At 37.9% G+C, this 17,553-nt stretch overlaps 1 protein-coding gene across 5 annotated transcripts in view; it reads left to right on the forward strand.

Annotated features, from left to right (window-relative positions):
* aplp2 (amyloid beta (A4) precursor-like protein 2) overlaps positions 1 to 17,553 on the forward strand; it is an 88,392-nt gene that overhangs the window by 14,670 nt on the left and 56,169 nt on the right. The window lies entirely within an intron of this gene.

Raw genomic sequence — 17,553 nt, forward strand, 5'->3', positions numbered from 1 at the left:
CTGAACAGCTTCTTCAAATAAGCCAGATATCGTCAGCTTATGGGTCTAGTTTAAGGAGATGGCGACTCAGAGTTGTTTTTATTGGTGCCAGTGACCGCGGAGAAGTGTCCAATCTAAAATCACCGCGGGCAGGGTTCTTCTACTCTGTCCTGTATGATGAAGGAGAGGAGAACGGGATGAGATGAAGGAGCCTTTGAGAAAGGCCTGCAGCAAGATGCCTGTCATGGAGAGATATACGATGTCCTCACAAGTGGGATGGAATGTGGGAAGGTTGGATGTGGCAGAAAGGACGGTGTAGAAAACGGGCTGATGCAATATACCATGGAGAAAACGCAGTGGAAGTTCAATCTCTTGGGGACTCACAGCACAGCTCATGGCTGGCATGGCCCTTATTGTCTAATTCTCCCTCTTCTGCAAATAGAACAACACTAATAAAAGTTGTGTGACCAAGTTCTTACTTTCCTGCCTGCATCTGTGTGACTCGTGTTACTGTGGAACTTGCTAACTGTGGTACTGCATCTATTACAATTGCTCACACTTGGGAATTTAAGCAATCTGACTTATGATTTTCACTTGGTGGATGATGAAATATCTGGGGGAAAAAAAAAAACCCATAGACTTTCTTTTATCCACATTATGCAACGTGGAAGTATTTTCCGTAAATGTGTGAGATTTCCGATTCATTAGCCGCTGCAGGTAGATAACTAGAAGAAGAATAGAGTGCAGTAAATGGTAAAACTATTTGCACTACAAACCAGTGTGTTTTTGATAATGATAATAATATAAGAAATACTAGTTTGCAACTTAAACACCATAGGAACCACTCAAAACACCCTAGCAACTGCATAGATACTTAACAACTCTTCGAATACCTTAGCAATCACAAAGCAACACACTAGCAAACACCTAAAGCCAAAGTATACTTGGGTTTTTGCATGTATGCTAGGGATAGTAGTATGCACGCAGCCAGATTTTTCTAAACGCTTAGGTCGCACATGCGCCTTGAATTTTTGCACTAATTACTTGGTCCACGAAGTGGCAGCTCTACCCCGGCCTGTTTCACAGTCGAAAAGGTAACAGAGGAGACGGAACAAGAACAAACAGACTATTTGAGACACAACAACAATTAATGCCTACACTGATGAGCACTTGTGATGCACGCAACTCTAGTTTAAATGAGTACAAAGACATTTTTGTCACTCATAACTTCTGGAGAGAAATATCACAGACACTGGACAAGGATAAAACTTTTTAACGTGCATGTTTTGAGCACCTGTGCTCACGCATGCTTTGAAATAGAGTATACTTTGAAAGGTTGTGTGTTCGGCTGTACAGATACGTTTGTGTGAGTTCTTGTGAAAACTGAAGTATACACTGTAAAACTCAATAAGTTCAGAATACTCAACTTTTAAGGAAACTTATTATCTCAAAACATGCATACGAACGTAACATTTTCGTGACAAGTGGGGCGGAGCCGAGAGCCGTGGAAGCGGAACAAGGCCAGTGTGGTGCACAGGTGTCTCTCATTAACAATCACGTCACCGGCATCCCTTCGCTCCCACAGTTCTCAGCATCGCCCAACTCATCATAATGTTAATTACATACAGTTCATTTACATAAACATCACATTCAGATCTTAGTTAAATGTTAGATAGCAAATAACACATGCTGTTATAACTATCAAAGAGACTGTCATTATATACTTGCATGTATATAATCAAACAACATTCGGTATATGTGGTCTTAAAAGTTTTGCAGCCCATCCTCAACCTAACCACAGGCTCTACTCTTCACCATAATGGTAACACTACAGAACTAACATAATAGAACCCCCTGTAAATCCCAACATGATACAACATTAAACACTAACGTATGTCTCCCTATGTTAATCTTTTGCAAAAACACACAAAATAACATTTAATTTCAACATTTATTTATAAAGTCTGTCACAAAGCATGTTGGGAATTAGAAATCTACTGCAACTCAACTCAATCATATTAAGTTCAGCTTACTACAATGAAATTTTGTTCACACAACTTTTGTAAGTACAATTAACTTTCATTATTATTTGAGTGAAACAAACTCATTTCATTTAATTTCACTGTTCAGTTTTACAGTGTACTTTGGGCTTAAGACACCACTCAAATTTGCTTCAGAAAATGTACAGATCTAGTGACCAAGTTAAATCAAGCCATCTCAGCTCACGCTAATTATCACCTATCACCAACTAAATCATTAAAGCAATAACTGTCACCTCAAGCGTTTTTTGATGGCACACATACAGTGATTAGCACAGAGTCTATTCAATGTGTACATTCTCATCTGGATCCGATTAGATCATATGTCATGTGTCACTAAATGCTTCCTTTCTATATTGGGTTTTATTAGAGTCCACGCCGTTGTTGCGAACGGTGAGCTCTCAGACTCTCTCTCAGTCAGTGAATCATTTAGAGTAGTTTCTGCGTTCACAACTAAACTGTGAATCAGCAAATATAATGCCGCAAAATAAATGCGAATGTTTGAGTGTATTGCACACTGACATATAGCGAAAGATCTATGGCATAAACAGCACGTTTTTGTTCTTTTTAAACAGCTGACTCCAAGTCTGCAGATCCTGACAGATTGTTGTTTATCACAGTCCTTATTTAGAGGCTTTTCATTATTAGTTGCTTATTATAATGAATTCCACTCTGCCAGCTGACTTCGCCGTCTTCTTGCTACCCCCCAAAAAAGACTTCATCTTCATCCTAATGTTTCAGAGAGCTATTAAACGCTGTGGCTAGAAGGCTCTACTGCTGCTGAAATAGAGCGGTTCACATTGTGCTCCATTTGAGCAGAAACAGGATGTTTTGTTGTGGGGGAAGCAAGTCTTTTTGGAACACTTTTTCTGGTTTACTGAGTTTATTTCCAGTGGCTTTGAGTTTTAGAGAGGGAGAGCTTTGTTTCAGGAGATCTCATGTACAGTTTGCAGAGACAGATAGGGCAATAAGAGACGAGCCCTGCGGCTGCGATTGAGTCACAAAACGTGGCTGCATGGATCCACAAACACACATGACTCAGCTTCTCACTGTGCCTATTGGTGCGCACGGGCGAATCTCATGAAAACATGGCCAGTTCATATTTCACTTCAAAATCCAGACGGGAAAAAAAAAAAAAATTGTCTTCAAAAGGTTAATTTCCAAAAACAAATTTATAAAGTAAAATATTCTTTATTATTTTTTTTTTTTTTTGTGAAATTTGACAGACGTGTCTATGGGTTGTTATATTATATTATACTAATTATTATATTATATTATTATATTATTATATTATTGAATTGATAATTATTATATTCAATTGACAGACATGGTGTTTATGGGTTGTTTTTTATGTTATATTTTATTATATTAATTGCTAACTATCAAGTTGCTGGTATTAGCCAGAATTTTAATATCAGTCCATCACTATTGTAAACTTCATGTTGTCAAATTAACCCTCTGTATCACCACGTTTCTTTATACACTCGTGCATGCCTGAAACTGTCTCTTCAGCAGGGTTGAGGAAAAGATGGATTTAAGTGGACGTGGGTGGTGTATTATTACAGCAGTACACAAAACGAATGTGGAGAGAGACAAATACCCATGTCTAAATTACATTCATCATAATTGTTCCTGATGCAAGATGGAGATGGCCGCTCTCCATTCCCCTCCAGTACCTCAGGGAAAACTGTGTGTGTGTGGCACTGAGGGATCTGCTTTTTTCCCGCTGCTTGTTGTATGTTCAGCAATAGGGGGTGGATCAGGGGACTCAATGATCCATTTAACCTCGACCTTGGAGGTTGTGAGAGGATGGCAGAGCTGCAGACGAAGGATAAGAGATTCATTCGCAGTGTGAGGATGTGAGCCATGGGGCGGTATTTCTTTCATTGCATTCATTTCTCTTCCGTGACCTTCCCCCCTTATTTCTTTCTGTATCAGTATTTCTTGTTTGGTCTGGCCATTCACTTACAAAAAGTACTCTGGTGGCACCATGGTACGGTGTTGGTATCATGGTAGTAAATGATTTCTGTAATGGGTGAAGTATTTTCCCTATGAATTATTCATCCGGATAAGCCATCTTGAAAGTATAAAGAAAACATCTAGTCCTATTTTTGCCCTATTTATAGTAGTGTATATACTTGCAGGTCCCTTCTAAAGAATTTACAGTGTTGGTATCAGATGGTAATGAATTACGTGATACTTTAATGTATAACATGGTACACACTTGATTTCCAAATCCATTTGACATAGAATTTACATGGTACTCTAGTGTATTTAAAAAAAAAAAAAAAAAAAAAAGTCCAGTAAGACTCATTGTATTATCATGGAATATGTCCAAAAAGCCCCATGCCATTATTACCACTAGTGATGCATCAATTATTTATTTATTTATTTATTTATTTATTTATTTTTTTTACAGAAACACTGAAAATAAAGTTTAATAATCAACACATCAGCTTTTTGTTTACAAGCTGTTTTATTGATTTTTCCCACTGTTGAAATACTGAGTGATTACATGAGACATGATACATTTCTGTAAGTTGTAGTTTCGTTCAACATACCTTCTGATGTTTATTCATATTTATTTGTGCCGTAACTAATAGTAAAGTGGAAGAGATGATCAGTTCAGTTGTGCTATCGGAATTATCATAAATACGAGTTTCCTAGTTGGAAATTGGACATGAATGCCCTCTCAAGTCATATTTAGCACTGGGAAACTCTGAGATAATTTTGATACCCAAGTTTCTGAGTTTCCAAGTTGGGTGAGCACTGACTGGTATTCTTAGTTTTTTTCCCCCACAACAGCTACATCGCCTTGTCTTGTCATTAAAGTAGTGCATATTTACAAATATAAATAACCAATGACGCATGTTTTGTGTTTTATACACAGCAATAATCGTCAGCAAGCTGACTATCTAGATAGCATGGTGAATGTTTACATGGTTGTCAACGAATGGGACGCTACATTTTATTCAAAATTAAATATCATCAATACATTTTGGCTTTAATAAGATTTCCCCAAGAAATAGGCAAGAATAAGCCTGGTGTCCTCCATGATTTCTATTCTTTGTGGCAACAAAGCACTTGAACGTGACAAGCTTGTAATCAGGACTTCGGAAGTAGGAAACTTTTGATAGCATGTGAAGGTAGCATTATCCATGTGGTTAGTCAGTATGCGCAATCAGAGAAGAGCTAATTAAACCATTTCGCTCAATAATTTCTGGCCCTCCAAGACCATATTTTTGCAGTACCATGTCTAGAAGCCTATAGTATTGCCATGGTACATGCCAAAAAAACATGGCATTACCATGGTACCATGCTTTGAAAATGTTTGTGTTACCATGGTGCTTTTTGGCACAGTTTAGCTTTAGTCCTTTTCTCTTTCTCTCACTGTGTGAGGTGTTTTTGTGTGATGTGGCAAAAGCAAGTGTTCTGCTCTGATATCACTTACACTCAGCCAGCATTGTCTTGCCAATCTGTGGCTTTCAGAAATAGCACAGATGTGAGATTTTAAAAGATTTTTCTCCTTGCTGTTCTCTCTGCTGGTCAGTCCAGAAACAAATTAACTGTCTATATAGCCGTTCTTCTCAACTGCAGCCCTCAGCTGCCCTACAGGAACACAAACTTTATTTGAACACTACTCAAGCTTCCACCCAGAGTTTATGACGGTCTATCCATGTTTGTTCTACTATCTTGGTCTTTATTTCTTTTTCTCTTCCACTGTCCTCTGTGTGCTCAACAGTTAGAGGTATGCTAAGGGTTAGTTTGGAATAGTATACTATTGTACTACTCATACTATTTCTGCAGTATCTGTACTGTGCACAGTATGCAATATTTTTCCCTGACATGTATGACCATTTGCCAAAATGTGCGGTATACAGCAGATCTCACTGCACGAAATACTTTATCCCATAATGCATTGCCCATCTCCTTCTTGAATAATTATATGATCAGACAGCCAGAGAACATATGTACACAAAATTGAATACAAAATGCAAGACAACTATATTCCTATGAAACTAGACGTCACTCACTAAATTAAACACGAAACATCCATAATGAGTTAATGTGGCAACATGTAGCATGCTGTTTGAAACATTTATGACATGCAGGTCCCACTTTATATTATGCGTCTTTAACTACTATGTACTTGCGTCTAAAAAGTAATTATGTACAATGTACTTATAGTGGTCATGTTGTAGAGTACGGTCAACAGTGTAATTATCAATGTAACTACATAAATTAATTACATATTTAATTACATGCAGGTATTTTTTTTAAAAATGTATTTAGTACAATGTAAAACATCTACACAGTAAGTGTATCAAGTGTTTAATTTTAAGGTTAGTACATGGTAGTTAAAAACACTTAATATAAAGTAGGTCCACATTAGGGCTGCATGATTATGACAAAATCATAATTGTCGATTATTCCCTTGAAATTGTAAATACAATTATTAGTTACAATTATCACAATTTACATTTGAACGATGTTTTGAATAGCTTTATACCATTGTTTGAAGCAACTGCATGCCATATTTTTATATAAAATTAAAAAACAAGCATTAAGCCTTAACTAGCATTAAGTCTCAAATGTCAACTGTACATTGGTTTGGTTTCTTCTTCAAATAATAATAAAAAATAAAAACATGGGCCATTTTCCTAGTTGCATTCACGCCGGCAGTAGGAACTCTGAAGTGATGTAAACTGTGCTTGTTGTGACTTTTATTTTGACAGCGCGGCAGACTTTTATTTTGACAGCGCTTATACTCTGAAGTAGTTGTGATTCGCCTCTCACAACGTTACATGCTCTAAACACAACTCTTAAGCACACAAAATAATGTAAGTGGATAATTTTTTTTTTTGTAATCGTGCCTTTGAACGATTACGAAATCTTGGTAATCGTAATCGCGATTAGAAATTCAATTAATTGTGCAGCCCCAGTCCACATGCATTATACTGTCTGATATATATCTCAGACAGTATACTATTCAGTATGCAGCTAGTATTCAATTCTAAACAAGCAGTTTTTCATATTCACTTAAACTTATTCATCTTCCTAAACAACTGATACGACAGTGTTCTTGAATGTTATACTGCCACCTATTGATATGGGTGTAGAATCACACAAAAGCGATTGTGGTTAACGATGCCAATGTACAAATATCCTACTCACAGACATATTTGTCACCCATTGTCAATTTTTTTTTTTTCTGCAACCAAAATTGAGGTACCAAGACAATAGTGAGCAGTCTTCAGCTGGTCATGTGATCTCAATATGGCAGCCACCATGACGGGACCACCCATCTGAAGAATAAAATGGCTTTTTATCTTCATGTCATGTGTACATTGTTTTGAAACATTTTTTAGAAGTACTTTGTTTATTTATGTGCTTCAGTGCGTTGTCATTGTAGAAAGCTTTTGATTGGATAAAAATCTGTCTAGTGCAGGATGAGTCATCAGTATTTTTGGATCACTGCCTGGAAGAGCAAGGCTGTATATTTTAAATGCAGCATGGACCAAAAACCACAAAACTCCAGTTTAGATTTTGTGTGTTCTTTAAGTAAAGAGCGCAGACCTCTGAGAGCTGTCAGGAACATCGTTGCTTGTGGATGTGTGTGGCTTTATCATTGTGGATGTTCTGGCAGTTCTCGAAGCAGCAAACTTGTATTGCACTGCATGCTGATAAGTACAGGACGTGGCTGTACAAGAGAATGAGAGGGAGAGAGAAATTGATTGTGTCTGGCACAGTGAAGTGAGCACAGGTCTTTCTCAGAAATCCCAAGGTCTATGCTCTGAGATTAGGAGGGCGAGCTGTCGGCCAGACAGAGCCCACGCTGCTGCTTAATCCTGTTCATTTAAACAGTGAGCGACAAGCAAACAATACTGAAAACAAGCATCGTAAACTGACTGCTTTCACAGCGGTGTTCACTAAGCCCCAAATCAACACTTTACTGCACTGGATTTCTCTGCTTAGACCTCAGGTCTGTGGCGGAAAGCAAGGTTAAAAGAGACCAACAAATGAGCATTCATGATTGCAAACAAAGAGTTTAGTCTTTACAACTCAACTTTACAACTAAAACAGGCAGGAATTACAATCAAATCAAAGCTTGTGGACCCCACTGACTTTCGTTGTATGGACAAAAAAAAAAAAAAAAAAAAAAAATCCATAATGGCATAATAATAATGACATAATTTTCACTTTTATGGTACGTTTACACGACAGTGATGTACTAAAAAATATTTGCTCATATTTTTCACTCATATTGCTAGTCATTTTAGTTTGTCATGACCATTTTGACCCATTGAATTTATAGGCTGTTTCTGCATCTGTACCTTTAAGACTTGAGAGTAAATGTTATGATTGAAGCCCTTCAAATCCTCTTCTGCTGGTAAAATATTTTTTCATGGCCATTTTCCATCTTCTCTCTGGCTCTTAAACTCAGTTAAACAGGACATATGTTTACTATTCGCATCCTTTTTTTTTTTTTTTTTTTTTTTTCCACAACAGTCCTAAAAAAAAAAAGTGTTTTTCCTTTGTGTTATTCACGTAGAGACCACAGCGTTGTCAAAACGATCCCTGTTCACATCTGCAAAAATGACTAAAATCTCTGTATTACTCATGCCAGGCCAGTAGTTGGCGATGTCACTTTGTAAAGAAACTGCGCGCCTATAGACTGAACATGTAAAACATGCGTATGGCAACACCGTTTTCATAAATTCACATTTTTGTGGTTTGCGCGGAGACGATAACGGCTTTGTTTTCAAAAACTTGCACTTTGAAACCCATTTACAAAAGTTTGCTTTTTGAGTCCCCTAAAACACCGTTGTCATGTAAATGAACAGCCAAAATGCATAAAGTTTTCAGTTTTTAGTTGAAAATGGTGTTGTGTAAACGGCCTCTTAAGCGCACTATCCCTTTAACTACACGCAAATTTTGGCAACAGAAAAACCAATAGAAAGCACAATGATTTTTAAACCAACTGGACCCACTTTATATTAAGTGTCTTTAACTACTATGTACTAACATTTAAAATAAAATTTTGATACAATACACAATACACATGTTATTACTAATAAATAAAAAATGAAAAATTATTATTATTTTTTTAATTATTATTGAGCTGTGTGTGGCTCGTCAATATTCAGTAGACACAAAGCGTGTAAAGGATGTGTGAGGATTGACAGGAAAAAGGAAAAACCCTTAAAAAAGGAGGGACTCAGAAGGTGATAATCAGAGGAAGGAACACAAGATTTTGACGCCCGATTTTGCCTGATGAGTGCAGTGTGGGTGACCATCATGTTGTGGATGGTTTAGTTGCGGTGGACTTGCCACTGTCACCTCCTGTGGGGAGGAAGCACTGTTGTGTCTATTTCTGTCATCAACATCTGGCGTGGTGAAGTCAGGAATGTAATCCTCTAAAGGGACACGTGGGTGCTAAGCCTGGATTGGGAAGGCCAAGAGGTTCGACTTGTCACATGGCACAGAGACACTCAGGAGAAGGAAGCTGAGCAACAAACGAGCACTCATGCATTTAAAAGTATGAGAATCTCACACACCACTGTGGGAGAAGATGCTTCTGTCAGAGTTTGCTGTCAAGATGCAAGTTCAGATGGAAGGAGTGTGTGAAAGAAAAAGCAGCAGCCCACAGTCAAAACAGATTCTGTTGTTACAATGCTAGTTTATTTCAGGAGGATACATGGCACATTTTTTTTTTTCTTTTTTCAAAACATCCAACCCTTACAATTTATGGGCCATTTTTTGCATTTGTACCTTTAAAGTCAGCATGAAATGAAAGTTGTGATTGTCTTTTCTTTTCTATTGTGATATATATCAGAGTAAAACAGCTTCTTGAAGAAGAAAAAATGCAGAACAGGACTTTGAATTGAGTTGTTGGATCATTGTCGTTTGCTATGGAGAGAGGATGGCAGGGGAGTTTTTTTTATTGAAGAATTTATTATTAAAAGGCACACAAGTTTTAAAAAATAATGAGGTGTAAGGATAAATAATTTGTAATTAACACTGCAGTATTCCATTAAAAAAAAATAAGAATTGTCAATTTATAATGACTTTAAGACTTTTAAAAGCTCCCAGATTTCATCAAAAAGATCTTCATTTGCATTCTGAAGATGAACAAAAGTCTTACGGGTTTGGAATGACATGAGGGTGAATAATTAATAACAGAATTTTCATTTTTGAGTCAACTAACCCTTTAATTCTGTGCCCGACCCATTTGACATAAAGACCACAACCCGAACCGCAACCGCATTAAAATGAAACTGAAACTCTGCAGTGTATACTTGGCCATTGATCCTCTTAGCAGCATAAAAAATATATCTTTTATTCAAATTGTGAATAGACTTTATACAGAAAGATAGCAAAGAGCGATCTCTGTATAATCACTGAAGCTGTCAATCACCTCAGTGCTCAGTGATTGGCTGTAATGCTCAATGCTGCAAAACTTGTTGTAAGTAGAAACCTTTGACGGTCTTCAGAGCATGAAAACAAATATGTGTGTTCTGTTTGAGAGCAGCTGCCTATCAGTGTGTGTAACCTACCGAAATGAATTGAAATAGTCTTGGCTATTGGATCCGCAGTCCACCCGTGCCTGTTGATTCCCGACTCGCACCTGCACCACAGATGACATCGTAAATATTAACCAGTTACATCAAATATTAGCGGTTCACCCGTTGCGGGTATCCATCCACGTGCAGGACTATGGCCTGTATAGCCACTGGAATAATAGCTTCATCTTCTGGGCCCAGTTGCAAGAAACCCCTTAAAGGATTAGTTCACTTGTGAATTAAAATTTTCTGATAATTTACTCACCCCCATGTCACCCCCAAGATATTCAGTGCAGTGCAGCTTCAAAGTGCTCTACACTATCCCAGCCGAGGATTAAGGGTCTTGTCTAGTGAAACGATTGGCCGTTTTCTAAAATAAAATTTTATATACTTTTTAACCACAAATGCTTAACTTGCACTGCTCTGCGATCCGCCACGCATGATGTAATCATGTTAGAAAAGTCACGTGTGACATGATTCCTCAGTAGAGCCATATGAAGCTGCACTGAAACTGCAATTTGGACCTTGGTAGGAGTTGAAGTCCACTATATGGAGAAAAATCCTGGAATGTTTTCCTCAAAAACCTTAATTTCTTTTCGACTGAAGAAAGAAAGACATAAACATCTTGGATGACATGGGGGTGAGTAAATTCTGAAATAAACTAATCCTTTAAAGGGATAGTTTATCCAATGATAGGACAATATGATTATGGCGCATATATCGCCCAGCACTAAATAGTATCTCTAGCTTACTCATTACTTCACCATTTCTATGATGATTTCTATGAAGTTGTAAAGATAAACAGGTAGTCGGTCATATGTTGATATGAATGGGTGTGTCATCAGAAGGTAAAGAAAGGGTAAGGCTTTTTTATGATACATCCCCTTTAATGCAAATCACTACTATGTCATCATCAGAAACAATGGCACTGATTATTAAAACATCTGTAATGGTTTTAATGGTTATGTGCTGTTGAGTTGATTGTTTTGTCTTAGCATGCCTGAAAACATTACACGAAACAGATGTCTGATGACAACAAGCAGATTCAAATGAAACCATCAAGCATTGATTGTGACACAGACCTCAGTGCTTTTGTTTGACTGAAGATCACTTGTTATTTGCTGCAGCAGCCAGTGGTGCATTTCATTTTAAAGTCAAGCTTTCCGTTTTATTGCTTGCCTGTAGAATTTCAGCTTCCATCTGAGAGAAACGTTCAGCAGGCTCGCCAGAGTTGTGTTTTCACTGCAGTATATTGGGTGTCGTTATGAGACGGTATTTATAGTCCTCTCGACCGTTACGCTGAGAGAGGGAATGTTCACAGAGGCCTGGAAATTTCATGGGAGAAACCAGTGCTGCATTTTAGGAAAGTAAAATGTATCCAAGTGATTTTGTTCTCTCTCAACCCTTTTCCACTTTCATGTCTAGTCTTGTCTGGTAGTGACAGTGATGGTTCTAATAAGGTCATGTTGGCACTACTCTAACTATCTGCTGTCAAATGTCTCTTAAACTCTTCTGTATCAACACCCCTGAGCCATGAATCAGCGAATTTGTGTCTCTTTTGTAGTCATTCCATCTCTCTCTCTTGTCCATCCTAGGGATGGGACAGGTCATGACAGTCATGATTATCTTTAAATGGTAGTTTTACTTTTGTTTTTTCATTAAGTGTATTTGTTGCATCTTTAAAGTTTAAATTCATCCACTTTAACACATTTATGTCCTTTGCTACAGCTTTACACATTCGAATGGGCATCTTTTGCCCCATTTTTTTCAAACCTACCCTACACCACTCTCTCCTAATGTCTCAATCTTCATCAAGCAGCAGGAAACAGACAGCCGTAATGTTGTAATTTGGTGACGTCTGGGACAGGCCTCCGGAGTCTGTGTTTGTGTGTGTGCTGAGACGTGTCAAGACTTTCTATGTGTGTGCAGTGTGTGTTTGGCGTAAGGTAAGTTTTTTTCGGAGACTGTGTGTCTGAAATGTATGTCAGTGAGTGCCGGAGGGTATACAGCTTCTGCTCTGGTCTCTCTTCACTGCAGCCTCTCCTAGACACACACAAAAACAACTACTGCTGTCTGCTTAGCACACACACACTTACACAAATGCACTTTTGCACAGGAGGCAGTATTTTATTGTGTCCTAACAATATACGTGCACTGGCTCTGTTTTGAATTCTAGCATTCTGCCTACCTAGACAGCATTTTAAGGTGGCATAGGTTAAATGCTTTCAAGTTAGGTTCTTGCCACAGCATAATGTTTAATCATCACTAAAAATTTGGACTTGTCTATTTTTTTATTATTATTATTTTTTTAATCCCTGAAAATTTTGACTTGTCCATATTTTTTCTTAAATTTATTTTTATCACTGACAGTTTGGACTTGTCAATATTTCTTTTATTTTATTTATTTCTTTTTTTGTTTTATTTGATTGTTTTTGTTTTTTTGTTTTTGTTTTCTTTTTTTTTTTTTTATGTTTCTTTTACATTTTTCCACATTTACCTTTTATTTCCTTTCTATGGAAGCTTGTTTCCGCCACTAAATAAAAAAATAAAAAAGGTAATTGCAACTTATCACACGATTCTAACTTTTTTTCTTGCATTTGCGAGATTTAAACTCACAATTGCGAATTATAAAGTCAGAATTACGTTATATTTACTCACAATTATAAAGCCACTTTTTTTCCTCACAATTGGACATTATAACACGCAATTGCAAGTTTATGTCTCACAATTCTGACTTTTTTTTTCTTTTCTTTTTTTTCCAGAATTGTGAGATATAAACTCGCAATTGCATGTTATAATGTCCAATTGTGAGGGGGAGAAAAAGAGTGAAGATTTCAAAATCTTTTTTTAAGGTGAAACTACTACTCTAGGTGAATGAAGTTACGGTTATAAATTATCACCTTAATTTATGTGGTGGAGTTTGGTCCATGTAACCTGTCCTTTACAGATTGTTACATCACATCCCTTGCGTGGCATTCTTGCGTGTCGTGCAAAAGTTGCTGGGTTACCAACTTTTACTTGTGCCATCATGCAAACAAAGATTGGACCTAACCTTACACAGAAAAAGTAATATGTAGTTTTATCCTTAGAGTATTATGTTGTTATCATGGTTAGATGCTAATGCCAAACTCTGTTTGGTATATTTTAATATTTAATTTTGACAGGAATGAAAACGAGGCTGTGAGGTATAGAAGTACAGTGTGTTCAAGGGATTGAGCTGTTGTTCAACAACATGCCAATTATTCAGCTGACGAAACATCTAAAAAAAAATCAAATTCCAGTAGACAAAAATTACGTGACATTTATACAGCTCATACCATTGTAAAGGCTGTGGGTCTATCCCTCACAGCCTCATTTTCACCCACGGAAAATTCAATATGACAATAAGTAATTACTTTACGACCGCTAAAAAAGTAGGTTCTATGAAGTATGAATGTGTATATAGTATGAATGTAATCTGGACGTACTACATTCGCCATGTTGCCCTTATCATGTGACCTACCAGCATTAGTTACATCACAAATCCTCTCCTGTGGCCTCATGGGATAGAAAACTGCCCATTGTATGCACACTTCAGAATCTAGCCGGAAGAAGGTACTATTTGCCTACCCTTTATGAATACTGTGAATTCGGACATGCTTCTTTTGTCACATACTGTTTTTTTGCCTACTATATAGTATGTATGCTAAATATGTTCTGAGTAGAAGTTTATTCTGAGTAGATTTTTCCATGTGATTAATTTGAGGAGTATGGTTTGTGTAATGCTGCCTGCCTATGTAGACACTTTTGGGTTTTAATTTCAGTTAGGATGCTGTCTATGTAGACAGTAGTGCAGACAGCAAGGATATTCACAAGGTGTATGGTTACAGCGCCGCTGTGTAGAGATTTGTCCTCGAGTCGAGGCAGCCATATTATCCTCCTGCTCTTTCCGAGGTCTGGGCAAAGTAAACATGCTCTTTTCCTCTCCTACGCTCTAGTATGACCTCTGCCGTCTCCTCTGCACCAGGCCAGTTAAAGCTGGCTTGCCGAGCATGCTGGGAAGAGCGTGACCCAACTGGCAGAGAGCTGCCCTTTCACCTCTGACCTCTGAATGCCCCTCAACACTTGAACTGCTCTCTATAAACAGCACAGTAATTTTTCACACCTTTGCAGGCGAGAATTGAAATGTTACAGGAAGAAAAAACGTTGAGCAGTGTGCTTCAAATCAAAAAAACCCGTTTACTGTTTTGACTCTTTGCAAGTTATTGCTCCGCCATGACTGTAGTTGTCATGAACGACCGTTTACAGTAATGTCCAGTTGCAGCAACTCACTGCATTATGAATTACCTTCTGACAAACTTCAGAAAGCAACAGTGCATGAAACTGAGCCTTCTGGGATTTCGTTCCTTGCATGGGTTTGTTTGCCATGAACAGGGTGTGTTTTGTCACAGAATATTGTTTTCAGGACATTTTTGTGCTGGAAATTTTAGGTGTTGAATGTTGTTTTGGCTTTTGGGAAATGCAGCAGTGTTCTCGATGCCTGCCAGATACACATCAGCACAGTACTGATCTCGCTCTCTCTTGCTCTCTCTTGCTCTCTCTCGCTCTCTCTCTCTCTCTCTTTGTGTGTGGATAGCTCAGATGCCACTGAGGTGTTTCCATAGAGATGAGGACATTTGAACAAGTTGTCACTTATGTCGACAGAAACCCTCTCTGTAACTCTGTTCCAAATCTAGTGAGCTGACTTTTTGCCTATACAGTCAGCATCCTTGCCAACATTTTACTCTTAGCGTGTTGTTAAGCTAACAACACAATACTCGTTATATTTATTATAATTATAAATATTTATTTAAAGGGAGGAGGGAGCATGAAGAGTCATTTTCACACATGAATTGGCACCTCCAGAGCTTAAATTCATTGAAAGTCTTTGGGATGTGCAGGAGTAGACTTTACAGACCTCTTGCATTATCAATACAAGACCTTGACCAAAAAATAATGCACCTTTTGATGGAAATAAATGTTGTGATGTTATTTATATGATTTTTAATATAGTATATAATTTTTATATATATTCTCTCTCTCTCTCTCTCTCTCTCTCTCTCTCTCTCTCTCTCTCTCTCTCTCTCTCTCTCTCTCTCTCTCTCTCTCTCTCTCTCTCTCTCTCCTCTCTCCTCTCTCTCTGCCTCTCTCTCTGCCTCTCTGCCTTTCATTCACACATAGAGAGCATTTTTAGAAAAATTACATATTAAGTCTTCATTCAACACATACCTATTCTCATACAAAACTATTGAAATCTACGGCTTTGGTCATTAGTCCACCCAAACTGTGAATGTGGCTCTGTGATAAATCGGATCATTGTAATACACGGAGTTGGGTATGTGTGTGTGTGAGGGCTAATTTTTGTGAATAATGCCGAGATTAGATGTCATGTGATATAGTCCAGGGATTGTTGAGCTTTGCACCATTTCATGCTTGTATTCCTCGGACCTTTTCCTCTTGTACTTTTCCACTTTGTGCGTGTGTGTGGGCACAAAGGTGTGCTTCCAGACCTCCTGTGATGAAGGACTGAAGGCTAATGAACCGTAGGGAGAGACACTCCAGCGCTCTCAGGAGCTCACACACATACTCTTATGAGTTCAGCTGTCCATGAGAATGTCACACGTCACGCTGAACTGGTTCACACTCCTGTAGAGATGGGCCTCTGCTTCCTGTGACATTGGCCAAGTGTTCCAGAGGACACAGTGGCATGATTTATTGAGGTTTCTCAGCATTTTATGCATGCATGTGTGTTCTGTGCCCTAAAATGTATTTGGACACTTAAGACCTAAAAGTGCCTGAATATTTGATATTTTGCTGTCCTGTGCAGTGAAATGCTTATGTATACTGTGGGGACAATATAAATTGTGGGTCTTTGTAATAGCTGAATATAATTCCATCTGATCTGACACATTGTTTACTGAGAACTGTGAGTTTTTTTGCAAGCTGAAGTTTTGTTTTCCTCACACACTCTTGAGTTCTGGTTATTTGTGTTTTCCACAGCTTTAGGTCAGTAATAACGTCTCACTTCAGGGAATTAGAAGTACTGAGTCACTCTGCAGCAGAGGAAGAGAACGGAGGAGTGATGCTTTCACAATCACTCCTTGTGATCAGTTTCACAATCTTTGAAAGACCCTTCCTTTTTACTGTCGCCATGATTTAGTGGGTTTTTTTGTTGCTTTGCTGGCCACACTGTATTTGAAAATGGGTCGAATAATTATTATTATTATTTTTTTTATTTTTTATTTTTACCCTTTTGTCCATATACATTCTATATTTTTTCTATGTGAAATAGGGATGAGACGGTGAGGAAATTTTCCCACCAATTAATAGACATGTGAGGGGGGGTATGTTGGAGTTTTTTTTCCCTCTTTTTCACCTCGATTTTAAAATGCCAATGCTGCCGTGCGCATTTTACTTTCGCTTTCAAATTAGCAGCAATTTGGAGGTGGCAACTGCTTGAATGGTGGGTTCATTATTCTTAATGAAAAACACAACAACAAAACAATGCAATGGAAAACTCGTTTATTTTAAACAGAACTATTTTGTTTTGAAACCAAATCTTCCGCCATTGTCTTGTCAGTCACCTCGCCTCACTCTAGTGATCTCCTGCAGCTGATCTGTGCTGTGACTCTCATTCGGCTCACGCTGAATTGAGCAGTTGTGTTCAGTTTTTAATTGTCTAATGCCTTGTTTCCACCAAGTGGTACAGGACAGTTCAGTACAGTTCAATACGATTCGGGATGGTAAACTCTGATCCGGCTTGCGTTTCCACTGCCAACAGTACCCTTACTTGATAGACATGGTGTATGCCAGAAAGTAGCAATCGACATCATTCATGCGTGATAAAGAAAGCGACACAGTAAACAACAATGGAGGACAGCAGATCATCTTGTTGCTTCTCGGCATGTGTCTGTTTGTCACAAGAAGAAATGGTATTGTTTCAACTTTAATAA

The sequence above is a fragment of the Ctenopharyngodon idella genome, chromosome 18, assembly GCF_019924925.1.
Source record: "Ctenopharyngodon idella isolate HZGC_01 chromosome 18, HZGC01, whole genome shotgun sequence".
In the NCBI taxonomy this organism is placed as follows: domain Eukaryota; kingdom Metazoa; phylum Chordata; class Actinopteri; order Cypriniformes; family Xenocyprididae; genus Ctenopharyngodon; species Ctenopharyngodon idella.